Here is a 26,986-nt window from a genome sequence, read left to right as displayed (position 1 = left end):
TCAGTGGAGTTGTAACCCTGCAGTGGTGTTTGGGGCTAAGCAGGAAGAGGATCTCAATGGAATCCTGACCCTGTAATGGTGTTTGGGGAAATAAGACAGAGGAACTCGGTGGAGATTTAACCATGAAGTGGTGCTTAGGGATAACCAGGCAGAGGAATAAGGATTTTTTTTTTTTGCTGGTTATAATGTAAACCGATGTGATAATTAATCCTGTTAATTGAACCTCGGTATATAAAAGCTATAAATAAATAAATAAATAAATACATAAATAAATAAATAAGTCAGAACCCTGTGGTTGTGTGAGGTGTATGGCAATCTAAGGCTGTGTCAGGTGGTAAACTACACCCAGAGATCATTCAGTACTAACAGTATATGCCCAAAGTTGACACTAGTGCACACTATAAGTAAAGCAGTGCACACACACACACAGAGTACAGAATCAGATGACAAATATACTCTGCTCTGTGTGCACTACTGACTTAGTCTGTCACAGCGACAGTGACAGGGATCCACAGAAAAGTCTGCTTGCCTGCTTCAGAAAGAGAGAGACACTAAAAGCAAAATATCTGGTGCACTTCAAACTCAAACAGAGAAAAATAGTACTCTGTCTTGTGCAGCGTGGCACAGTCTGCTGGTTGATGCAGCTACTACCCTACCCTCCCCCCCCTATCGCTCTCCTGAAGGGGAGAAAGACTGTGAGAAGAGAACACAAGCCTTTTTATCCCAGTGGGAGTGACAGGTAGGATCTTACCAAAACCCAGGGCAGAAGAACACAGTAGACAAAGGATGTTGAGTGTTTCTCTGTTTAAACAATAGGATTGCTGTAGAATTTCTCTATGAGGGACAGAGTGCTCCCCTGGGCTGCTAGTTGTACCTCTCAGAGCTCCGAAATTGAGTTTCCTAGTTTCACCAGCCATCTAGATTTAGCTGCTGAATAAGTGGGCCATCCCGGGTATAGAGATAGGTCAGGAGAGGGAAAATATGGTGTAGAATTGATTAGGAAATCTGTGCTCATGTTTTCCCCATGCGTGCTTGCTCCAGGAAAATAGCAGGCACTAGGGCCAAGGGTACTTTTGTACCCACAGACCTTGTAGCTAATTCTGAAGGGAAATTATTCACACAGGCTCCCTTTGAAAATTAACCTCAGCGTCTGCGGGTACAAAAGTACCCGCATGCTATGTAGCACCAGCAGTCATTTCTTATATTCATTCTTTACTTGCATTGTGGTTGTGTTATGTATATCATGTTTGATCATGCAAGGAAGCAATGTGTATTTGTATAAGCTGAACATCTGCTGGCTTCCTGTAATGGAGGCTCGTGATGGCAGGTCATTGCAGGAATGAATAATTTCGAGTATATAATGTAAAAGAAGCTTGGAAGCTAGCTAAAGCTGGCTAAGAAATGTGTTTTCTGTAAGTATATTTAAAAGGAATGTTTTCTATGGGGGTTTTTTGTGTTGCTTCTCTTATGGAAATTGGTGGTTATTTCTACTGTGGTACATACCACAATAATGCTCCACTTGAAAGGGGAGTGTGGGTAACAACATTTTGCACAGGACAGTTCTAGGACTCATGACTAAATACTGCATTCTGTCTGGTTTTGAATGATACAATTTGCTTGGTTCCTTACTGTTTTGATGTTGCCTTAGGATGTGAAATTCTGGAAACAGAGCAGGAGTAGGATACACTGGCAGGAAACATCACAGCTGGGATCCAATAACATCTGTCCCCTCCCTCTTTTATCTGTCAAACACCTAGTAAAATAATGAACAACCCAAGCACCTCGGACATGAAAACATCCTCCACTATAATAAAAAGCAATCGGGTGTGCTTTTAGTGTTTGTTTGGGCCATGACAACAAACACTAAAAGCACACTCAATTGCCAAGGTCAGCGAGGAGGTACCATGCCTGGGCAGAGAGAGCAGGTGCTCTGCAGCAGCCTGTTCTCCATGATTTGGGCCCTTGTGAGCAGGTGGCTGCCAAGACTTACCGAGCAGAAGAAGGAGAAAGGCAAGAGGCAGGGCAGCAGCAGGGAGCTGGACCCAAGAACGGAGTCAAGGACTTGGAAGCAGGACACAGCAGGAATCCCTGAGCAAGCAGGAAACAGACAGGACAAACAGTGGTATCACAGAGCAAACAAAGATCTAGCTGCCATACTGGGTTCGACCGAGGGTCCATCAAGATCAGCATCCTGTTTCCAACAGTGGCCAATCCAGGCCATAAGAACCTGGCAACTACCCAAACATTAAATAGATATATATTGTAAGGAGAAGAGCAACAAGCTCCTATCCCGGCAGGACAGTAAGCGGGTCCAAACTAAACAGTTGTCTAACTATCCCAAGGAGAAACAGCAGGAGGCGTTGAGACAACCTGTACGGACTACAATACCCAGAGTTCCAGAGCGGCAGTGGAAGGCTCGTGACCAGGATGAGGCTGAGGTGGCTGCTGAAGGTGATCTGGGGGAATTAGATTCAGCTGAGTCCATGCTGTGGGAAGGAGAGGGTGTGTCCCTGAGTGAAGAGGAAAAGGAAGAGAGCAGTTTCTCTGAGGAGGAGGAGATGGACTGGGAGCTGCCTACAGAGGACTCTTCTTTATCCAGCATGGAGATAGAGTAAGTGGGGAAGTAATGTAAAACTGAACTGAGAAAAAAACCTGTTGGGGGAAATTGTTTGTCTCACCTGTTTCTCCAAAAAAGGCACTAACTAAAGAAGGTGCTGACTGTGTGGTAGAGGTAAAACATTACTTATAGCACAGCTGTAGGGGAGAAGGGGTGAGTTGTGCTGGATCCCAAACACAAAAAGGCTGTCAGGGCCAGGATTAAAGCCTGACAGCAGACATTTGGATAAAGAGGTTCCAGGTTGCAGTTTTTCTGTCACGGGACTATAGAAGAAGGAGTACTGCACAACACTGAGAGAGAGGAATAAGCTGGAACAAATACTAAACTATTCTTTGTTGTTTGTTAACCTATGCCCTGTGGGGGAGGGGGGAAACTGTTATTCCCCAGCTTGTGTGGACCTTGAAAAGGGTACTGGCTAGAGTGACTAGCCCTGTTAAGGATTCGGGCCTGTTTTGAAAGGCTTGCAAATAACCACATTGGAGGGTTGTCAGAGCCACTAGGATTACAGCGGACACCAGCAGTTGCAGCCGTGCTATCGGGATTGGAGGGCCTGCAAAGCTTGGGAGGAAGAAAATAAGCCCCGCCGGGGAGCCAGCCGGAGGAGCCCACGACAATATTCAGCCCTCAATTTAGGACACACCTAATACTGGTCCCATAGGAAGCCTCTGGAGATGGGTCTCTCTAGCTCTGATTCGCTTGGTATTTCCTGTAGGATTCTTGATGATCCAGTGTTCCTGTGGCTTCACTGCAGGATCTGCTAGCCTTGAACATCCGGGGCCATGGATTCACTTCCCGCTGCCCCAACAGGTCTGTGCATGTGCAGCATGCATGCATACAGTTTGGGGTGCTACATGTGGGCCATAGCCTCTCCAAAGCATGGTTGGCAGGAAGCCAGGCCCTGCATGCTGAAGAGGAACTAAAGATGGGGGACTGTAGTAGAGAAGGTTATTCTGTATCCTGTGGATTGCAGCCTGCTTTCCTCCCTCTTCTTGTCTTGCCCAATCTCAGGGGTAAGGTTAGCACTACAGAACTGGCCACTTATTATCTCATATGTATGCAATCTGAGCTGCTTAGGAAAGGACACTGTTTACTTCAGTATCAGACTTTTTATCAGTTAGAATAAGACAGACTGTTTATGGACCTTAGAGATAAGAAACACATGCGGACATCCTGAATACAGTAGACTAACTGTGCATGTCAGAGGTAAACCTAGAGCCAACCACATCAGAGACCTTGACTTGCAAAAGGGTTATAAATAAACATGGCTAGCTAGCTATCCCCACTTTAGCAGGTTACCATCAGTTCTCACTCTTATAGAGACCAGGTTTACAGAGACCTTGCAATTCATGGAGGGGTCTGTGGGATGAGAGCACACCTTGAGATGTTTGCCTCAGCTGCTAACCAGCAAGCAGGGACTTCCCTTATGTGCAGGGACCACAGGTAGGCTGAAGCTGGTCCACTGGGCTGTAAGGAGGAGCAGGACGTGATGGCATAGGCATTGTTTTCCGGTGTTAATGGGTCTTCTCCCGCCGGCTGCCTCCCTGAGTCCTCTCCCCTGCTGCTTTTAACATGCAGGACATGCATAGGCAAGAGGTTTTTACACTTATTTTTTATTAAAAAATGTACGTATCACTTATCGACATTTCTAAAGGATTTACAATAAAACATTCACAATTCAACATAAACATGGATGTCATTGTAACACGGTCTAACTAAATCATAAAACAAAAAACATTAAAATATATAAAAACTGCTGTGCCAACCTGAAAATCTTGCTGAAATTTCCAAAAGGCCTGCTTAGAACTTACTATGAAAATGTGCTCAAACAAGAATGCCTTCATCATTTTCCTAAAAGTTAAGACTGTTTCACTTTTTTACTTGCTGCGGAAGTAAAACATTCCAAAGAGTGGGTCTCTGTATATAAAACAAGCGACCTCTTGATTCATCTAAATGAACATGCTTAAACGCAGGAATAACGAGGAGCATCTGTGATGCCGAGCGTAACTTTTGCCAAGGACAATATAATTTTACAGCAGCATTCATACTGAGAGGAGCAACATCCTTTAATTCCTTTGTAAACTAAAGTCAATATCTTAAACTTCACCCTGAAAGTGATAGGTAACCAATGATGTTTTACTAAGTAGGGCATGAGGTGCTGTTGGATAGGAATTCGCTCAATAAATCTGATTGCAGGATTCTGGATATATTGCGATGCTTACACAGAATGTTGCAGAACTCCTAGATCAAGCGAATTGCAATAGTCACTTGCTGACATCATCAAATAATGTATTAAGTTTTTAAGTCTGTATCCATCAGAAAAGGTCATATTATCCTCAACATCTGGAGTTTAAAATACAAATTTTGGACAACTTTTTAAATCTGAGAACAAGGATTAATCTGGTATCCATAATGATACCCAGTTCTCACTTCCTCTGAGAGTTCATCAGTAATCAAGCAGAGGGATGGATGGGGGTCACGTCTTCATTTCAGACTGCTGGCCCGCCTTTCCCATTGGGGGGGCACCTCTCCAGGTATGTGGCAACTCCTGACCGGGACGTGTGATCTAATGAACTGACCTGGCAGTGGCAGGGCTCACCAGTGAGCCGACCTGCCTGATAAGCCCGCCTTCTTGGATTGGCTTTTCTCATTTCCGGGCAGATTTGGGCTCTGCTTCAGGTCTGCTCTTTCACTCCTGGCTGTTGTCTCAGGATCTTTGTTTCAGTGGGGCCTTGGTAAATAGCTGTGCTGGCAGAACAGATATAGTAATTCAGGCACGCATTGTTATTCTGGCCAAAGTTCATCATTTCTGTATGCCTTTGCAGGAATACAGGCCAGTGTCCACTGTAAAGTCTCTATCCATACTTTGCTGCACAATGACATTTCTGGGATCTTCCTACAGGACCGGGGTTCTGTGCAGCACAGCTTGCAGGAAGAGCAGAGCCCACAAGCCAAACAAGAGGAAGCTCTCAGGCATTGAGAGTGTGGCAGGCAGGGGCAGGCTGACCCACCTACTGAAGCAGAAGTAACAATGGGGGGATGTGTGCAGCAGGACCCCCAGGGAGGTAAAAAGGAGGCAGGGAGCTCAGGCCCCATCACAGTAGTGGAAGAGCAGCTAGGGCTGGATGATGTGAGGATGCAGAGGAGGAAGGAAAGGGAGAAGGGGGGGAGGACTATGAAAGGGTTGGAGGTGGGAGTGGAGAGGAAATAGCATGGCAGAAAAGACTGGACGAAGGGGGAGCCAGAGACCACAGGGATGTGGACCACTTATCGCCCCACTCACACACTTACCCACTCATACACACACACAGTGTCCACACCCCCTACATCCCTGCACACGGAGGCCACACTCCTCTCACTCACAGCCAAACACTTGCACAGATAGTGCCCACACCCGTCATACACACACACACACACACACACATATACATACAGTTATATCATTCACTCACGTGCACATATTCTCAGCCATAAAACCCATGCATCAACTCACTCACACAGGCACAAAAACTCACATGCACTAGCAGACACAGACACTACCTACTTACATACACACACCAACCTCCCTCCCCACACATCCTCACTTCACACCCAACCATAATCCACACCACCCCACTCCAGATGAAAAGATATTTGTTAAACATTTCGAGCTTGCTTGCATCCATTATTCATGTTTGGATACAGAAAAAGCATGCACAGATCTAAAAATAAATATAAAACATATGAAAAGTATGAGATTAACAAAAACTTCCAAGAAATGCTATGCAAACAAGACATGATGCAAGCACCAGATGGCCAGCGCAGCTTCCTTAAAAAGACTTAAGCCTTCATAAGTGTACTAGTAAGGGTGGAGCAGAAAAAGGCAATTATGTATGACAATAAATAAAAAAGCTTTCAAATGCTTTTCAAACAGATTTGTACATGACATTTACCGGAGCTGCTCAAGTAAATCTTGATAAAGCGATCCAGCATAGGGAAAGTACATTCCCAGGTTTCACTCCAGATGTGCGGACTTTAGGGAAGATTTCCTTAAGAGGCCGTGGTGTGAGGAGCATAGGGGTAGATTTTAAGAGGCGCGCGAACAGCCTACTTTTGCTTGCGCATCAGACTCAAGCAAAAGTACGCTGGATTTTAGTAGATACGCGCGGAGCCGCGCGTATCCACTAAAATCCTGGATCGGCGCGCGCAAGGCTATCGATTTTGTATAGCCTGCGCGCGCCGAGCCGCGCTGCCTCCCCCCGTTCCCTCCAAGGCCGCTCCGAAATCGGAGCGGCCTCGGAGGGAACTTTCCTTTGCCCTCCCCTCACCTTACCCTCCCTTCCCCTACCTAACCCACCCACCCGGCCCTGTCTACACCCCCCCCTTACCGTTGTCGGGGGATTTACGCCTCCCGGAGGGAGACGTAAATCCCCGCGCGCCAGCGGGCCTGCTGCGCGCCGGGCCGCGACCTGGGGGCGGGTACGGAGGGCGCGGCCACGCCCCCGGGCCATAGCCACGCCCCGTACCCGCCCCCAAAACGCGGCCGACACGCCCCCGAAACGCCGCGTAGACCGGGCCCGCTCCCCGACACGCCCCCGACACGCCCCCCTCCGAAAACCCCGGGACGTACGCGAGTCCCGGGGTCTGCGCGCGCCGGTAGGCCTATGTAAAATAGGCTTACCGGCGCGCAGGGCCCTGCTCGCCTAAATCCGCCCGGTTTTGGGCGGATTTAGGCGAGCAGGGCGCTGAAAATCCGCCCCATAATGTGCACATGGGATAATATAAGAATTCCTCTAAAGGGATCCAGCATAGAGAAAGTACATTCCCAGGTTTCACCCAGATATGCAGACTATAGGGAGGGTTCCTGTGAGAGGCCATGGTGTGAGGAGTGCATTTTATTTATTTATTTATTTATTTATTTTATATACCACAAGGATCCTCCTTATCCCCAACCCTCTTTAACATCTACCTCCTCCCCCTTTGCCAATTACTAACAGATCTCAATCTAATTCATTATCTGTACGCAGACGACGTACAGATTCTAAGCCCAATAACAGATTATATCTCAAAAGCTCTCTCCCATTGGAATAACTGCCTCTTATCTATTACCAGTCTTCTCAACAGTCTAAACTTGGTCCTCAATGCCTCAAAAACAGAGCTCCTCCTCATCTCGTCAAACGAAGAAAACTTCCTCCCCTCATCCCTACACAATTCCCACATCACACATACTCATGTCAGAGACCTTGGGGTAATTCTAGATAATCGACTAAACCTAAAGAAAATGGTCAATACCACATCCAAAGAATGCTTCTACACACTACAGGTTCTAAAACGTCTCAAACCATTCCTATTTTCTATGACTTCAGGACAGTCCTCCAAGCGCTGCTATTCACTAAGATCGACTACTGCAGTGCCCTCCTTTTAGGCCTCCCCAAATCTACCACCAAACCACTGCAGATGATACAAAATGCCGCAGCGAGATTGCTGACCAACACCAGCCGTGGTGAACATATCTCTCCCATTCTCAAAAACCTACATTGGTTACCAGTGAATTTTAGAATATTATACAAATCAATCACCCTAATACACAAATTCATCCACCATCAACTTCAACTCTATCTTGAATTCCCCTTCAATCTACACTCCTCCAACAGACCAACTAGAGATATTCACAAAGGAACTCTGAAATTTCCCCCGACTAAAGCCACACGCCTCTCCTCAACCAAAGACCGAGCGTTTTCGATCGCAGGACCATCGATCTGGAATAAGATCCCTTCAGACCTCAGACTGGAACCCTGCCTTTTAACTTTCAGAAAAAATCTCAAGACGTGGCTCTTTCACCAAGCCTTCGGGGATCCCCCAGACAATCACTAGTTGCCCTTCTCTTACTTGGATGATGGTTTTTGATCTTCATGAACGATGGACTATGGCACCTCCAGGTTAAAGCACCTTATGCTTTAACCTGTATCCTCTATTGTATTTTCTTGATTATCACCTCCTTTTACTTCCTTCCAGCTACATAAGCTTCCAAGTTCTTTCTCCTTGTTGAATGTAACTTTGCCTTATTCATCTCTATTGTTTAACTTACTTTAGTTATGAGCCAGTTATACCCTTGTTAAATGTAAACCGATCCGATATGGTTATTACTATGAAGGTCGGTATAAAAAAGTGTTAAATAAATAAGGCCGGAGACCAGACTGCTGGGTCCCTCTTCCGGGACCGGACCAACTCCCCGCCCCTGCTGGATGTGAGTGGGAGGAGCCGCGAGCCACAAAAACGCCGCGGCGGCGTCCAAGGAGAGCCGGAGACCAGACTGCTGGGTCCCTCTTCCGGGACCGGACCAACTCCCCGCCCCTGCTGGATGTGAGTGGGAGGAGCTGCGAGCACAAAAACGCCGCGGCGGCATCCAAGGAGAACCGGAGACCAGACTGCTGGGTCCCTCTTCCGGGACCGGACCAACTCCCCGCCCCTGCTGGATGTGAGTGGGAGGAGCCGCGAGCCACAAAAATGCCGCGGCGGCGTCCAAGGAGAGCCGGAGACCAGACTGCTGGGTCCCTCTTCCGGGACCGGACCAACTCCCCGCCCCTGCTGGATGTGAGTGGGAGGAGCCGCGAGCCACAAAAATGTCGCGGCGGCATCCAAGGAGAGCCGGAGACCAGACTGCTGGGTCCCTCTTCCGGGACCGGACAACTCCCCGCCCCTGCTGGATGTGAGTGGGAGGAGCCGTGAGCCACAAAAACGCCGCAGCAGCGGCACACCACCGCCGGCGCGTCACCTAAGCCGTGCGCACCCAAGGGGTGCGCACGGCTTTGTCCGGCTTAGTCCGGATTAAGACGGATAGAGGAAGAAGCTCTCTGTTTGACTCTCCACAACTGAGATAATTGGAAACAGGTACAATTTAAAGCGTCTATTTTACTGGTTTGATTTTGTTGCTTACAATTAATATGCTTGCCAAGAGGAAAGGGAAGGTAAGGGTGTTTCCCTCAGAACCCCTGCCTCCCCTTTTACAACTAGAGATAGACCGCTTTATGACACAGTTCAAAAAAGAGGACGCCGAGGAATCCTTTGGAGGCCCTTTGGAAGGAGAACAGGTGGCCTCCCAGGAAGAGGCCTCTCTTAGCCCTGTCTACCGTCCGTCTCCCTTCCAACGTGGAACAGTTGGAGGAACTGAATCTTTGCCCACCGGTGAGGTGGAGCAAAAGAATGCATCTGGGGGAGTAAACTCCGCCTTGATATCGGGAGTTGAAGAGGTCCATCTTGGAGTAGGGGAACCTTCAATGTCCGGTGTAGGTCCACAACAACAACGATCTCCCCAACCCGAGAATCCCGTGGAAGTACGGCCATTAACAACAAGGCCAGAGACAGTTACATTGGGAGCTATCTGGGACTTGGTGAGTGGCCTAAATGCCACGGTGAATAGGTTGGAAGGGAAACTTGATACTGTTGCCTCTAATTTACAACAACAAGTTTCTACTATGCAGAATCAAGTAATTGGTCTTACTACTAGAGTGGATGAAATAGAAAGAAATTTAGAAGTGGTACACTCTGTGAATAATAAGCTGATTAGTGATTATTTGATATGTTCCAAACGTTTAGAATATCTCGAAAATAATGCTAGACATTTAAATGTTAGGATAGTTAATTTCCCCAAAATTGTAGGTGAAACTGTATTTCTATCTTTAAAGAGATTTTTGTCTGAGACATTAGGATTTTCTGAAAATGAAATTCCTTCTGTTAATTCATGTTTCTTTGTGAAAAAGAGATCCTCTGATCCGATAGTAACTATTCCAGAAAACCTTACTGGCTTTCTGGAAGACTCAACCTTACAGGTTCTTGACAGGAATACTTTAATTGTATCATTAGTAACCACTGGGGATATTACCAAATTAATGAAACATTACTTTCAAAAATTTCCGATCTCTTTTATGGGACAAGATGTAAAAATTTTCCCTGATCTTGCACCATCTACTCGTAGTAAGCGAAGAGAATTTTTGGCATTAAAGCCCAGAGTTTTAACTTTGGGTTTTTCTTTCCTCTTGAAATATCCATGTAGATGTTTAATTAAAAGAGGGAATGAATCTTTTAGTTTTAATCTGGTGGAACAACTGACCCAATTCATCGTCGCTGGAGAGCCAATTACCTCTTCCCCAGTGGCAACCTAGGTGTCAGGTAATATTAAATATAGAGCTGTGGAATGTACTTTAATTTGGTAAGATATTTCAAGTTAAATTTCTCCATTTTATCCTCTCCATTGATCTTCAGACGTAGTATTAATACTCCTGATGAAAATTTAATTAATAAGGATGGTAATTCAACATAAGTATATTTGAATGTTTATTTCGTATTTGTTTATTATTTCTTTATGTTGAATTGTGGAGATTGAATTTCAAATATTGTATTTGAAATGAATGATTTTGAAGAGAGATACTGTAATAATAATAAATAAATAGACTGTCATTCCACGTGAGGATCACTAGATCTTAATGCTTTGCAGGTAAAAATAATTATAGTGAGTGTTACAAGGTGGACAAACATTCATAATAAACATAAGTATTATAATGGTAGAAATATAACATGACAATAAAACTAAATTATAGGGGTTTGCTGGAGTGGAGGGGGTTATTGTTTAAAACTTAATTATGTTATATGAGTCATGGGGAACTGGAAGGTTCTGTAGAGTAGAAGGCATTATTGAATAGCCAAGATTTTAAGTCGCTCTTCAATTTCTTTTTGTCCGATATTGTTCAAAGTTCCTCTGGCATGGCATTCCATAGTTTTGGGCCAGCAATTGCTATCACTCTATCTCTAGTTTGTGCTAGTAGAGAATTTTTAAAGTTTGGGATTTCTAGGAGGCCTTTGTTCTGTGATTTAAGAGTTCGCGGGGGGAGTTGTGAGGTTTATTTATTTATTTAAGTGTTTGTATACCGCTTTTACAATTGAAAATTAATCACAATGGTTCACAATGTTAAAACATACATAATCTGTGTAAAATAATAAAAAGCATAAAACATAGGGGTAAAACAGAAATAACACAAAACACAACTCTGTTACAAAATAAATACAGACAAGTGCTAGTAGGTGAGGAAGTCAGGATGGGAGACACAGTAATACTTAAGAACCAGTACTAGCAGGGGAATTAAAAGCTTTCGGAAATAAATGTGTTTTTAATGATGTCTTAAATTGTTGTTTAAATGGTATAAGACAAAGAAAGTCTGGCAATGAATTCCACAGGATAGGCCATGCTACAGAGAAGGCTCTATTACGCATTATATATAATCTGGCAAGTCTGACAGATGGTATATCCAAGAGGTTTTTTGAGAAGGATCTTAGCTGTCAATTATACTTACGGGCGGATTTTCAAAGCCCTGCTCGCGTAAAACCGCCCGGATTTACGCGAGCAGGGCTTTGCGCGCCGGCGCTCCTATTTTCCATAGGCCGCCGGTGCGCGCAGAACCCCGGGACTCGCGTAAGTCCCGGGGTTTCTGAAAAGGGGCGTGTCGGGGGCGTCGCCGAGTGATGCCACATTTGGGGGGCGTGGCACGGCGTTTGGGGGGCGGGCCCGGGGCATGGCGCCGGCCCAGGGGTGTGGCCGCGCCCTCCGGAACAGCCCCCAGGTTGGGTCTCAGTGCGCCAGCAGCCCGCTGGGATTTACGTCTGCCTCCAGCAGGCGTAAATCCATGGATAAAAGTAAGGGGGGGGTTTAGATAGGGCTGGGGGGGTGGGTTAGGGAGGGGAAGGTGAGGGGAGCGCGAAAGAAAGTTCCTTCCGAGGCCGCTCCGATTTCGGAGCGGCCTCGGAGGGAACGGAGGCAGGCTGCGCGGCTTGGCGCGCGCCGGCTGCCCAAAATCGGCAGCCTTGCGCGCGCCAATCCAGGATTTTACAGGATATGCGCGGCTATGCGCGTATCTTATAAAATCCAGCGTACTTTTGTTTACGCCTGCTGCGCAAACAAAAGTACGCGATCGCGCAGTTTTAAAAAATCTACCCCTTAGGGAATAGCCACTGCTATTAATTGCATCAGTAGCATGGGATCTTCTTAGTGTCTGGGTAATTGCCAGGTTCTTGTGGCCTGGTTTTGGCATCTGTTGGAAACAGGATGCTGGGCTTGATGGACCCTTGGTCTGACCCAGCTTGGCAATTTCTTATGTTCTTATGTTTGTATATACGTAGTGAAGAACAAAGCCATGATAAAGAAGCATTGGGGTAGATTTTAAAAAACTGCGCCCGCGCAAACAGAAGTACGCCGGATTTTAATAGATAAGTGCGTAGCCGTGCATATCTTTTAAAATCCAGAGTCAGCGCGCGGAAGCCTGCGCCAAATCAGCAGCCTGCACGTGCCGAGCCGTACAGCCTGCCTCCGTTCCCTCCGAGGCCGCTCTGAAATCGGAGGGAACTTTCCTTACACCCCCCACACCTTCCTCTCCCTTCCCCTACCTAACCCACCTCCCAGCCCTATCTAAACCCCCCCTTTACCTTTGTTGGAAAAGTTACGCCTGCCCAAGGCAGGCGTAACTTGCGCGCACTGGGCCGGCCGCCGGCGTGCGATTCCATGGCCCGGGAGCTGTTTCGGAGGCCTCTGCCACGCCCCCAAAATGCCCCCCGGGCTGGAACCATGCCCGCGGCCCTGCCCCGATGCGCCGCCCCAACACGCCCCCCAGGAAAGCCCCAGGACTTACGCGCGTCCCGGGGCTTGCTCGCACTGCCGAGCCTATTCAACATAGGCTTGGCGCGTGCAGGGGGAGCTTGGGGCAGGTTTTCAGGGGGGTACGCGCATATCCCTTTGAAAATCTGCCCCATTATGAATAAGAGCATGGATAATGGACGAGACCTTGTATTGGACTCTGAATTTAGTATGCAACGAATTAAGTGATGATAAAACTGGAGTGATATGGGATCTGTGAGATGTACCTGAGAGAATGCGGGCAGCCGAGTTTTGAATTAATTGCAAAAAAAAAAAAAAAAAAAATTGCAAAAGAAATCATGGAATCAGGTAATCCCAAGTACAGCGAATTATAATAGTCCAGTCCTGAGAACACTGGTGATTGCAAAACTGTATGAAAATTGTGAAAGAACAGCAGAGGTCAAAGTCTTTTTAAAAGTTGCAACTTGTAGAAAGACTTTTAAGTAATGGTGGAAATATGCTGGGCCATGGATAAATCAGAGTTTATCATAACCCCTAGGCTGGTAGCATGAATACCGATAGGGATCGACATCCCATTAAAATGGAGATGTGAAGGAGGGCCTATAGTAGAACTGGAAATAGAAGTTAAGTATGTTAACTCTGTTTTTGCTGGGTTTAATTTTAGCCGGTTGTGTGCAAGCCAGGTATTGATTGTATTTAGACTACTATTAAGATATAATATTTAAATATTATTCCCAGCAGATCATTGTTGTTCAGGTTAATGTTGAATATTATTAGAACTTTATAATGTATTCTTGACTGTACAGGACGCCAATGCAAAGCCATCAGAGTTGGGGTGAAGTGATCAAATTTCCTTGCTCCAGACAAAAGTCTTGTTGCGGCATTTTGCAGCAGTTGCAGAGGTTTTAAGTGACTTGCAGGAAGCCCTAGAAGTAAGGAATTTACTGTAATCCAGGTTTGAGAATATAAGAGATTGTAATACTGTCCTGAAATCTGTTGTGTTTAGTGGAGTTTCAATCGGCTCAGAATATGCAACTTGTGGAAACCAGATATAATCAGTTTTCTTATCTGGGTTTTCTTTGTTTAATTTTCATCAATTTGGACCCCTAGGTCTCTTTGTTTAATTTTCATCAATTAACTGGTTAACTTTACCACCCAACCAGAGATAGCCGCATCAGTTAAGAGGAATATCGGAGTTAGCTGCTTAACTTGCAGTTAACTCTGCTCTTCCTCGGAATGCCTCTGGAACACCCCTTTCTTATCTGGCTAAATATAGATAGGTAAGCCATTTAAATGGATAACTATTACATTATCCATCTAAATGTTTTTTTATATGGACCTACTTGTGCTTAAAATTTGTTTAAATGGGAATCAAGACGACCTCTGCAAAATATGTATTATTTTATAGTACTCAGAATGAAAATCCACAGTCCTATGATATTCTACCTGAGAAACCAACAGTTCACTGGGGAGGTAATGAGGAGATTCCAAAAATCAGCTTGTGGGAATTAGATAATTTTTTAAATAAATAGAAAGTATTTATGACTCATCTGAAGTGTTCAAATATGGTGCCTGGCATACAGGATGAACGTATTACTGGGTAAGACTGAAAAGGAGCTGGTAATCATGTTGACGCCCATACTATCAGTAGGTGTATGAGAGAGGTTCTCCTATTTAATTATAGAGAAAGAGACTTGAAGTTACAATAGTGAGGATCTCCTAGGAAATATTTTTGGAAACATGACTTGTGCCATGTATTATACAAGCAAGACAAAGGATGATTAGGGAAATGAGTAAAGGCTGTCAATTGGATCCATTTTTTCAGGACAGGTTGATCCAGTTTTGGTTCTACCTCAGTACATGGCTAGACATGCAATTCAAATTTTCCATATAATTTTCTTCATGAAAAGCAGGCACAAATATTCATGCATGCAGTAGGCAAAATCAGGAGTGCATTAGCCTGTCCTGAAAACATGGAACTAACTGGAAAACCTATAAATCTGTGCAAGGCCTTAATCCCCCTACTTCTGTGTGTAGGGAAATTGTGTGCAGGGGATCTCTAGTGGAGACCTAGGAGAAGAGAGGACTTTTCCACATTAGTGACTTCACTGGCAAAATGCAATGCAAATTGAGTAGATGGATTATATTTGAGTGAAAACATACAATGTGCCATGCTGGATCAGACCAAAGGTTGATCGAGATTAGCACCCTGTCTCTAACAGTGATTAATCTGGATCAAAGGTTACCTTGCAGATGCCAAAGATTCAATTCTTTGTTGTTGACAACCAGGGATAAGCAAAGTGATAGGTTTTTCTGATATCAACCCGGCTAAAAACAGTTTATGGACTTTTCCTCCAGGAACTTGTCAAACCTTTTTTAAATCCAACTGTGTTAAATGCCTTGACCATATCCTCAGGCAAAAAATTCCACAGCTTAATTGTGCAATGAGTGAAAACAATTACCTTCTCCAATTTGTTTTACATTTGTTGCCTGCTAGTTTCATGGAATGTCCACTAATCCTACTATAATCTGAAAGGGTGAATAACTGTTTTACTATTTACCTGTTCCAGCCAACATGATTTTATAAACCTCTATTATATCTCCTCTTCATCATCTCTTCTCCAAGCTGAAGAGCCCTATCTTGTTTAGCCTTGTTCAAAACAGAGCTATTTCATCCCCTTTATCATTTTTGTTGCCTTTCTCTGCACCTCTTCTTCATCCTTTTCGACTTAAGAAAGGGAATGACGGTGAGTTAACTGGAGAACTGGTAAACCAGGTGGCAGGGAGGAAGTGCTATTAAGCAAAATGGGATTACTCACCAGTGGAAAGGAAGCATCTAATTATGTTTATAGATTTGGATTTAATTACTTACCATTGTAAGACTGAGCTAAAGATGCTTTAAAATCAGGGATTTCCTTGCAAATGAGCGCTTATAATCTAAAGGCCTGATTTACTAAGGCTTTTCTCCCATTCTGTGTCTGAGGAAAAAATTAGTAAATCAGACCCTAAGTTTGCACTTGAGGTAATGGAGGGTGAAGTGACTTCCCAAGGTCACAAGGAACATCAGTGGGAGAAGAAGGATTTGAACGCTGGCGTCCCTGGTTTGCAGCAACCGCCCTAACCACTATTTCTTTACAAATAGTAAAAGGGGAGTCAATAGAGTAAAATAGCAAAGAACAATAAACTAATCAGCACAGAGGCCAGTAATGGTAGCATAAGCCCAATCAAATCATGCTGAATTGAATGAATATATCTAAGGAGTTTTGTAAACCAAGGCAATAAAGAAAAAACAGCCATTCTGGGTAACAATTAGTACAAAATGCAGAAAGCTTTGTAGGCAAGCACAAGAAGTATGACAAATAAAACGGGAGAATGAAAGCTAGAGAAAGGCAAAGCAATTTTGATCCAGTATCAAAATACTACAGGTATCATTTATCTGATCATAGGTTATTATAATAACACCTCTTAAAATTGAGGAACTAAATCCTGCCATGTTTTTTTTAAATAAGAAAGCCATTAATTTGTTGTAAAATAAATATATAGTGAATACATTCAGGGGTAGATTTTAAAAAGCATTTACTCGAGCAAAACTGGTTTTTGCTCGAGTAAATACACTTTACTCAAGTAAGTGGGCTTTTCAAAATTGCTACAATATATGCCATTGAATTGTCCATAGGATTTACTCAAGTAAGTGCACTTTACTTGAGTAAATAGCTTTTGAAAATTGCTACGATAGTATGTCACATTTACATGCGTAACTCCTTTGAAAATGACCCCCTCAGTATATAGTAAGCTCCAAAATACACCTGCCTCGCCTTTCATTCAAATCTCAGGTGCCGGCATTGTGAGATAATAACATACCCGTGGGGTTACCGCCATAAATGATGATGATATCCTACATGGTTCCGAGACCCTGTTGTCAGGAAGACCTCGTGGTGCCACTGCCAAATGATAATGTCCCATGGTACCACAGGTAGATGTGCTCACAGGGATCCCAGGCCCTGTGGGCATGAAAAGGGTTCTGCAGCCAGCATGGCATGTTAAATTACCCATGAGGTTTTCACACCAAGCAGGCCAGAAGAAAATGAAGACCCAGTGGGGAGGAAGGATGTGACACTTGAAGGAAGAGAAAGGGAGCAATGAGTGGAAGGGAAGGGAATAGAAGGAGTGAATGAGTGAGAAGGTACAGAAGGGGGTGAGTGAGTGAGAACAGAAGGGGTAAGTGAGAAGAAATGCAAGAGAGGAGTGAGTAAGTGAGATAGAAGGGAAGGGGATGTGAGAGTGGATGGGATGGAAGAGAAGGGGTGAGTGAGAAGGGAGGGAGGAAAGGGATTGGGGTGAGTGAGAGGGGGATGATATGGGAGGGATGAGTGAGTGGGATGAGAGAGAGCATGTGAGAGGTGAAGGGATGAGAGGGAGGTGAAGAGAGGGAGGGGAGGAAAAGGATTGGGGTAAATGAGTGGGAAAAGAAGAGGGAAGGGAGGGGTTAAGTGAATGCATGGGGAGGGACGAGAAGGTGAGTGAGAGGGATGGAAGAAAAGAGGGTGAGTGAGAGGGGAGGGAAGGGAAGGAGGTGTTACTATATAGTACGATATATAGTATGATGGCAGAAAAGGACAAAATGGTTCATCCAGTCTGCCCAGCAAGCTTCTTATGCTGCACTGTGCAGAATACCGCCATGTTTCTCTTAAGGGTAGGCCATGCAGTAACCCTGAAGCCTTATGAAAAAGGTAGTAATATTTACAATAAAAAAACAAACTGTCAAACCCATAAAACATTGCTGCTAGCAACATTTTTACTAAGTGCCTTCTGGAAAATTCAGGCAACACAGCTTCACTTGTTTTGCTTTAGGACTTGATCATAGAAGCAATCCTGTGTTTTCTCTCTATGTCTGCATATCAATACCCCAGCCGTAAAAGTCAGGGCCCGTGTTGATTGCCATCTGAATCAAAATCCCCTCCCTCTCCATCAAAACAGAGAGTGATATTGCAGTTGTGTCAAGAATATCAAAGCTTATTGGTTGAGGGTAATAATCCCCATGCTTCTGCTAAGGGGAGAAACCGTTACATAGAGCAGGTTACCCCCATGCACCTTTTTCTTCATTTCTGTCTTCTGGCCTTTAGGGACCCACAGTATTTATCCCATGCCCCTTTGAATTCTTTGACTGTTTTTGTCTTCAATACCTCCTCCGGAAGGGCATTCCAGGCACCCACTACCCTCTCCATAAAGAAATATTTCCAGACATTGGTTCTGAGTCATCCCCTTTGAAGTTTCATTTTTCTACTGTTTCCCGTCTGATGGAAAAGGTTTGAAATTCATGCATCATTAAAAACTTTCAGGTATCTCTTCCAAGGTATACATATATTTAGGTCCTTCAGCCTCTCCTCATAAGTCATTTGATGGGGATCCCACACCATTTTAGTTGCCCTTCTCTGTACCTCCTCCATCCATTTTGAGATTCAGTCTCAGATCTGAACAGAGTATTCCAAGTGAGACCTCACCAATGTCCTGTACAAGGGGATTATCTGCTCCTTTTTCTTACTGGTTGTTCGTCTCTCTATGCAGCCCAGCATTCTTCTGGCTTTAGCTTTTGCCTTGTCACATTGCTTCACCGTCTTCAGACCATAAGACACTATCACTCCAAGATCCCTCTCTTGGTCCATGCACAACAGCCCTTCACCACCCATCACATACAGCTCTTTTGGAGATGCTTGACTCTGTACTTCTTGGCATTGAATCCTAGCTGTCATATCTTTGACCACTGTTGAAGCTTTCTTAAATAACGTTTCATTCTCTCTACTTCTTCAGGCATGTCCACTCTGTTGCAGATCTTAGTATCATCTGCAAAATGACAAACTTTACCTTCTATCCCTTCTGCAATGTCATTCACAAAGATATTGAACAGAACCAATCCCAATAACGATCCCTGTGGTACTCCATTTAACACCATTATCTCTTCAGAATAGGTTCAATTTACCATTACAAATTGTCTTCTATCAGCCAGTTTGTAATCCATGCCAGCGCCTTGGCACTCATTCTCAATCTTCTCATTTTATTCATAAGACTCCTATGTGGGACAGATTCATAAGTTTTGCTGAAATCCAAGTAGATCACATCAAGTGCTCTTCCTTGATCTAATTCTCTAGTCATCCAATCAAAAAAATCTATTACATTTGTCTAACAGGATGTTCCCCTGGTGAATCCATGCTGCCTCAGGATCAGAAACCCACCCAGTTGTAGACAGTTCACTATCATTTCCTTCAGCAGAGACCATTAATTTTCCCATCACTGAGGTGAGGCTAACAGGCCTGTAGTTTCCAGTCTCCTCCCTGCTACCACTCTTGTGAATAGGGACCACCATTGCTTTTCTCCAGTCCCACGGCACTGCTCCCATTTCCAGGGATCTATTGAACAGGCCATTCCGCAGACCTGCCAGCACATTTCTGTGCTCCCTCAATATCCTAAGATGAACCTCATTTGGTCCCATGGCTTTGTTCACTTCCAGTTTACCTAGATCTTTCCCACACAATTTCTTCTATAAACTACATGACCCCTTCAAATAATCCAAAATGTTGCGGCGAGAGTATTGACAAACATGAACAAAAGTGATCATATTACGCCAGTATTAAAATCGTTGCACTGGCTACCTGTGGAATTTAGAATAAAACACCAGACTCTCTGTATGATTCATAAGATCATTTACGGAGACAAAACAGATTGTCTGAATACAACCGTTAAATTGCATCTACCTCAACGAGACCTAAGATCATCTAATAAAGACTTGCTGTCAGTACCCACTGTCAGATCGGCACATCTGAGCAAGGTCAGAGAGAGGGCCATTTCAGTTGCGGGACCGAAACTCTGGAACAGTTTTCCACTAAATCTGAGAATGCAGGACAACCTGAAGAAATTTAAGAAAGATCTTAAAACATGGTGTTTTTTACAAGCATACAGAGATTATACTCAAGAGGTCTTATAAGTCTACAGTTGTTTTTTGAACTTTATCTTAACTTTACTAATGCTATTTTAGTTTTTTAAAATAATCTTAACTATCTTATTTTTATTGAAGATTTTATTGTATTTATTTCCGCTTTCTAAACTGTTTTTATACTATTTTATTATGTAAACCGTTAAGATAGAACCTTGTGTTCTGGGTAACGGTATATAAAAACTGCACAAATAAATAAATAAAAATAAATTATCTACTCCATCCCCCATCTACGGTCTTGTGAACCAGCAATGGTCCTTCTCCAGGGTCTTCTTTAGTGAATACCGAACTGAAGTATTTGTTTACTATTTCTACCATTTCTTTGTTTCTCTCCTCTCAATGTGTATCGTCACCTTTCAATTTCAATATACAACTTCAGACATCCCTTTTTTCTCTGATGTATCTGAAAAATGTTTGTCACCTCGCTTTACCCTCTTTGGCAATCCTTTCTTCCGCTTAACCTTTTGCTTTAATGATTAATTTTTTGTCTCCATCAGTTTTAACAGATATTCTTTGGTTTCTTTTTTTGGGATCCTTTATACTTCTTGATTGCTGTTCTTTTTGCTTTTATTTTTTCAGCCACCTCCTTTAATAACCAAATCAGTTTCTTTTTCCTCTTACTCTTGTTTACTTTTCTAAGGGATAGATTTAGTGCCTTGAGAATAGCTCCTTTTAATTTGGCCCACTATTCTTCCACCTCAACTAGTTTCTCCTCTTTCTTCCAGTTCTTTCTCCTGGTATGTCCCTATTTTGATAAAGTCTGTATGTGTGAAATTCAAAACTCGGGTATTTGTGTGACTTCTCAGTATCCTATTGGCGATATCGAACCATACTTTCTGATGATCACTGGTGCTTAGGTTACCCCCAATAGTAAGCACTAGATCAAGAATCACTCCCTCCCTCATGGGTTCCATTACCATTTGTTTGAGCAGAGAACCTTGAAAGGCATCCACTATCTCTCTACGTTTTGTAGATTCCACAGAAAGGATGCTCCAATCCACATCCGGCAGATTAAAATCTCCAACGGGCAACCCTTCTCCCATCTTTCCCACCTTTTGAATGTCCTCTATCAGATCTCTGTCCAGTTCTTCTGTTTGAGTGGGAAGCCTGTAGATCACATCAGTAATTTGGAAGCACCATCTCCTTTTTTTTGGAATGATCTATAATGCTTCTTCTCTATCCCTCGTTCCTTGTAATTCAGTAGCTTAGATATTCCTTTTGACATAAAGAGCTACTCCTCTCCCTTTTTTGCCCTCTCTGTATAGCCCGGTATTGCCGTATCCCAATCATGAGAATCAGTGAACCATGTCTTCGGAACAGCAACAATATCCAAGTCTGCCTCTACCATTAGGGCTTGCAGGTTGGGGATTTTATAGCTCAGTCTATGAACATTTGTGGTCATAGCTTTCCAGCTGCTCTTCTTAGTCACCTTTTCTGTTTTTTGAACTGATTGATTTTGTTATTTTCTCTTCCTACTTCCTGTATTGCTTGAGGGTGACATAACAATTTCACTAGCCACCTCCTGCTATCCCCGCTTCCTAGTTTAAATGCCTGCTAATATACGATCTGAATTTTTCTCTTAGCATCCTCTTTCCTGCCACAGACAAATAGATGTAGACCATCCTTACCATTTAACCTCTTATGGTCCATACATGGCCCTAGCCTCCAATGTATCCAAAACCACTTTCTTTACATCAGGTTTAGAGCCAGGAATTTAAATTATGTATTTGGCATAGCATTTCCTTTCCCTTTGTCTGAACAGATAATACTTCAGAAAAGACAATAGTCTTTGCAATGTAATCCTCTTCCCTAGCTTTTGAAAATCTTCCTGTACTTCAAGGATACCATTTCTAGCAAAGTCATTCATCCTCGTGTGGATGATAACATTGATATCAAAGTTTCTGCCTTCTTTTGCAATTGCATTGACAATCTGATTGATAGTTCTACTGGCTGATGTTCCTGGAAGGCATTTAACTGCTGCATCCCAATCAAAATGTTTTCCCAAATTGGTTCCTCTGATGACAGAGACTCCCAGGAGAAGAAGCTTCTTCTCATGACATTTAATAACGTTTAAGGGTTCTGGGTGACTACATCCCTTTCAGACATTGCTTCATTTTCTATTATTGGAGCTTCTTCATTATCCATTGTAGAAAAGGTATTATGTAAGGGTAATGTGGGGAGAATGAGTGTCTCTTCATCACCGGCCTTATTCTGCCAGAGCCCACTGTAATCCATTTATTCCTGGGTTTCTGAATGCTGGATGTCTGACCTCTCTGTGGGAATGTGGGTGAGTATTCAGGATATGGGGAAATTGGGTGTCACATAGTCACATGTCTTGTTCCATCAAAGCCCACTGTAAACCATTAATTCCTACGTTTCTAAATCTTTTGTGGAAGCTGAGGAAGATATTCTGGATGCTTCAAGAAAGGGGAGATTTTTTTTTAAACCTGAACAATTCCTCTTTCAAATGAATCACCTGCTTTTTCATTGCAGACAGCTGAAAACAAATTAGACAACCCAAACAACTCCTGTAGATACCAGCCCATTGTTCTTTAAATCAATAAACACATTTAAATATACATTAGCATAGATTCTAAAAACATTAAGTAGTTAAAACAGAGAGATTTCAAACCATGCAAAACTGAGGAAATGCAGAAGAAAATAGAACAATGTCAGCAAGAAATCAGTCTATATTATGGCTAATAAATTTAAATTAAACGTATCTGGCTCAGGTATGTGTGTCTTTTGGAGAAGCACGTGTACAATAGGAATGAGAGGGAAGGAAAAGGAAAGTGCTGTTAGCAAGGTGCAAAAGTAGGGAAAAGGGTGGGAAGTAGAGAGGGACAACGGGGCAGACGGCCGGAAAATATCAGACTGGGGGATTTTATTCAGAATAAACCCATAGGGGTAGATTTTAAAAGAAGCGCGATCAGCCTACTTTTGCTTGCGCATCAGACTCAAGCAAAAGTACGCTGGATTTTAGTAGATACGCGCGGAGCCGCGCGTATCCACTAAAATCCTGGATCGGCGCGCGCAAGGCTATCGATTTTGTATAGCCTGCGCGCGCCGAGCCGCGCTGCCTCCCCCCGTTCCCTCCAAGGCCGCTCCGAAATCGGAGCGGCCTCGGAGGGAACTTTCCTTTGCCCTCCCCTCACCTTACCCTCCCTTCCCCTACCTAACCCACCCACCCGGCCCTGTCTACACCCCCCCCTTACCTTTGTCGGGGGATTTACGTCTCCCGGAGGGAGACATAAATCCCCGCGCGCCAGCGGGCCTCCTGCCTATGTAAAATAGGCTTCCCGGCGCGCAGGGCCCTGCTCGCGTAAATCCGCCTGGTTTTGGGCGGATTTACGCGAGCAGGGCTCTGAAAATCCGCCCCATAGTGTATCTGTGACTCCATTCTGTGCTTTCCCTGCAGCAGGTGCTTCAACAGCTCCGCAAAGCATGCCAAGTTGACCATTGAGAGGTACATCATATGACTTGAAACCTAGCAGAACTGAGAGAAAAAAATCTCCAATAAATTTCACATATTTCCTAAACAACAAAGTACAGCACATCTTAGCCCAGGGGTGAGCAAACAGCGCTATAGCCCCTTTCCATCCATACAATCATTTGGTCCACCCCCACGAGTTTGGTTATGTCTCTCACATATACATCCCGGATTCCTGGATGTATATGTGAGAGACCTCACCTTGGATGGGAAGGATTACAAAAATAACTCCATCTCTCAGCTGTGTGATGAGAGATGGACACATGTCATGTGCCCATCTCTAATCACACAGGGATGAGGAGGAGAGGCTGGAGCAGAGGATAAAACAAGAAGTAATAACAAAAAGCCCGCCATATGTGGCTATTGCAAGCAATCCAGATAAAATGTGCTATATAAATGTGCATGCACATTTATATAGCACACAAGGATTCTTTTAATCTACGGTAAACACAGACAAATGGCATAATAGTATAGAAAAATGAAAACTTTATTAATATTGGAAGGAAAATCAGGTTGCAAGATATAAAAGAAAAACCATTAGCTCCACCCTGTATCTCAGTTCAGTTCACTTGCAAAATACTTCAAACTTCCCCCCTAGATTCTGGCCAAAATAATAGCCTAAGTTCTCAGTTATGTCTCACATGAGTTCATGTTCTTTTTTCTAGACAAGCTGCTCCACTGTGTGCTTGATGAAACCGGTACACATGCTTGAGACCCTGTGCGCAGCTCAGCTGCAGGGCTCATTTCCTTCTGAAGGCTGAAAGTCCCAATTCTGACAGACAAAAATTAAATTAAATTCCCTCTCTACTCTGCATAAGATTGTGATAAATCTTCTGAATTTCCCTGCAGCTAAATCGGCCTGATACTGGTATGTATGCAGATACTATTCTAAAACTGTTCTTCTAACTATAAATAAAACAAATGAGGAAATACTCTCAACTCACATTCTTTCCCCTCCCTACAAAATAGCTAACTACTGCTTTCTCGGCACTACTTTGTAATTACTATTTTCAGAACAATACCATCTAACTGCAACTGCTCTCTCCTTTGTTGTAGCTGCCATGCAGCGGGGGCAGGAGCCTCGCCTTATTGCTAAGTCCTGCCTTTCCCTCGTTCTGCCTGTCTGACTTTAAACAAAAACCAAACTTTCCTTTATAACCTAATGTAAAAAGTTCATTAGCAATTGATGCCCTGTTCCTTATTGGCTCCAGGCAGAGATTGCACATCCCAAGTTCTGATTCCAAGACCTGCCATCAGCCCATTCAACTCAAATTTTCCTTCTGGGGAAATATCCATGTAATCCTAGCTGCAATCCAGGGAATAATACCACTGGCTTCCAGCCATAGTGTGACACCCCCACCCCCCATTGTAATGGAAATGGAGGTGATTTTACATTTGCATAGGTGAGAAGGACTTCTGCAGGCTTCAAAGGAAAGAATTTGCATTAGTATCTCTCTATTTCAGCCAACAAAAGTACTACCAAGTAAGTCACATGACACCATTTGTCTTTACTGTTCTTCTTTTGTATTTTAGGTAAACATGGGTTCTCTCCTTTGCAATTTAATTCACTTTTGCTAGTTAGAGCAAGAGCAATACCTTAAATTTCTGGCTTACATCCCTCCCCACTAAGAATTAATGTTGTCCTCAGCATTAACTCATAACTCAACTTGATAACATCATAAATAAAGCCACATTTCTTTGGTAATACAAAGAATAAACTTAGTCACTCTGATTACTCTTTCATCAGAGTAAAATTCACAGAAAAGCAATTTTATATTGCTAATCAACTGATATACCCAATAGTATTCCTTCAGAGAAGTGGACATTTTCTCTTTGTTGGACCTCTCTGACTTTCTGATGTTTGATTCTGAAATTGGCTTGGAGCTCCCAGAAGCACTATTTTCTCCTGGGATTTCCCTTTCAAGTTCCATCTCTCCCTCTGAGCCTTCAGGTTATAGGCCACCAGGATTGTCATGTATAGTTCCTGACTTGATATCTGAAACTCTGAGCCTCTCAGCACTAAGCAGATTTGATCAGAATTTGAATTATCTTCCTCTAATATCTCAAAATTTTGTATTTGCCAAATTGCATCCTCAGGTTGGTTAACAATATTACTAACCATTACATTGTCTTTGTCTACCAGAGTATACAGCTTAATTTGATTACAGTATATGACTTTCATCTCCCCAGTCTTTGAATATATTCTAAATGGATTTTAATGGGGTTCAAACACTTTTATCACTTCATAGGGAGCAAATTCCTAGACATCTTTCATCTTATGCCTACCCTGGAAGTTATGCCATATGAGGAGAACTCTATCACCCACATCTCCTATCGTCCTTCGGTCATAGTGTCTCTTCTGAATCTCCGTTCTTTGTCTTGATGTTTCCTTTGTTTTTGAACAGGCCGTATTTAGACTATGTTATGCGACCGAGAGTACTCACTGCTTGCACCGTGCTCCTACCCTCCCCCGTACTGCTCGCTGCTTGGGCCTGCCTACACCGCTGCGTTCCTTAGGCCTCCTTGCGGCGGCATGGACTAATACTTCCTACTTCGATGTCGGGCCTTCCTAGGTGCACGCGCGAGCATCACAGGCTCTGCCTTTGAAGCCTCCTCATTGGGAACCTCGGGGGCGTCCCTCATTGATGATGTCATCGGACTCCTGTACTTAAGCTCCACCTTCGCCCCCAGCTAGCCGACTTGGCAACAAGTTCCATACGAGTCCTTAACTCCTGCCTTGTGTTCCTAAAATGCCGCTATCTGCCTAGTTCTTGGACCCTGTCTGGCACCCGCTCCTCAGGGGTCAGTGTGTGCTCCTACGGGGACTTGCTCCCCTGGCCTACCACGCTCCTTGGGCTGGCTCCATTCCTCTTGGGTCCTATCCAGCTACCAGCTTCTACCACTCGGGTCTCCCTTGGAACTACAGTGGCAACTAGCGAGTTTCTTGGCTGGCCTTCCCCACTCCTTGGGGTTGCGCCTTTGTTCAGCAAGACTGTCCATGCTCTCCCGCTCCTCGGGCTGCGCTCACCACTCTAGAGACTATCTTGAGCTCCCCTGCTTCACGGGGCCTTCTTCAGGGTATATAACTACTGTTAGCTGTCCCGCTCCTCAGGCCTGCTTCTCTACTAGTCAGCCAGTTCTCCTCCGATCTCCAGGTACCTGTCTACATAAGCTGCTGAGACCGGGCTCGGGCTTCCCTGCCTTGTGGGTTGGCCTGCGCCTTCCAGTCTACACCCACTATACTGCAGCTCCGCCCCTCGGGGCTGTCTTCCT

The 26,986-nt window shown here is 44.1% G+C and overlaps 1 long non-coding RNA gene across 1 annotated transcript in view; it reads left to right on the top strand.

Annotated features, from left to right (window-relative positions):
* Positions 1–2,261: 2,261 nt before the first annotated feature.
* Positions 2,262–26,986, top strand: part of LOC115100140 — a 34,857-nt gene continuing 10,132 nt past the window's right edge. The window contains exons 1-2 of the long non-coding RNA XR_003858970.1: positions 2,262–2,611; positions 14,042–14,167. This is a non-coding gene — a long non-coding RNA (uncharacterized LOC115100140). The remainder of the gene's footprint in view (positions 2,612–14,041; positions 14,168–26,986) is intronic.

The sequence above is a fragment of the Rhinatrema bivittatum genome, chromosome 10 (genome assembly GCF_901001135.1).
Source record: "Rhinatrema bivittatum chromosome 10, aRhiBiv1.1, whole genome shotgun sequence".
Lineage (NCBI taxonomy): Eukaryota > Metazoa > Chordata > Amphibia > Gymnophiona > Rhinatrematidae > Rhinatrema > Rhinatrema bivittatum.
This window is presented reverse-complemented; position numbering and strand designations above follow the sequence as displayed.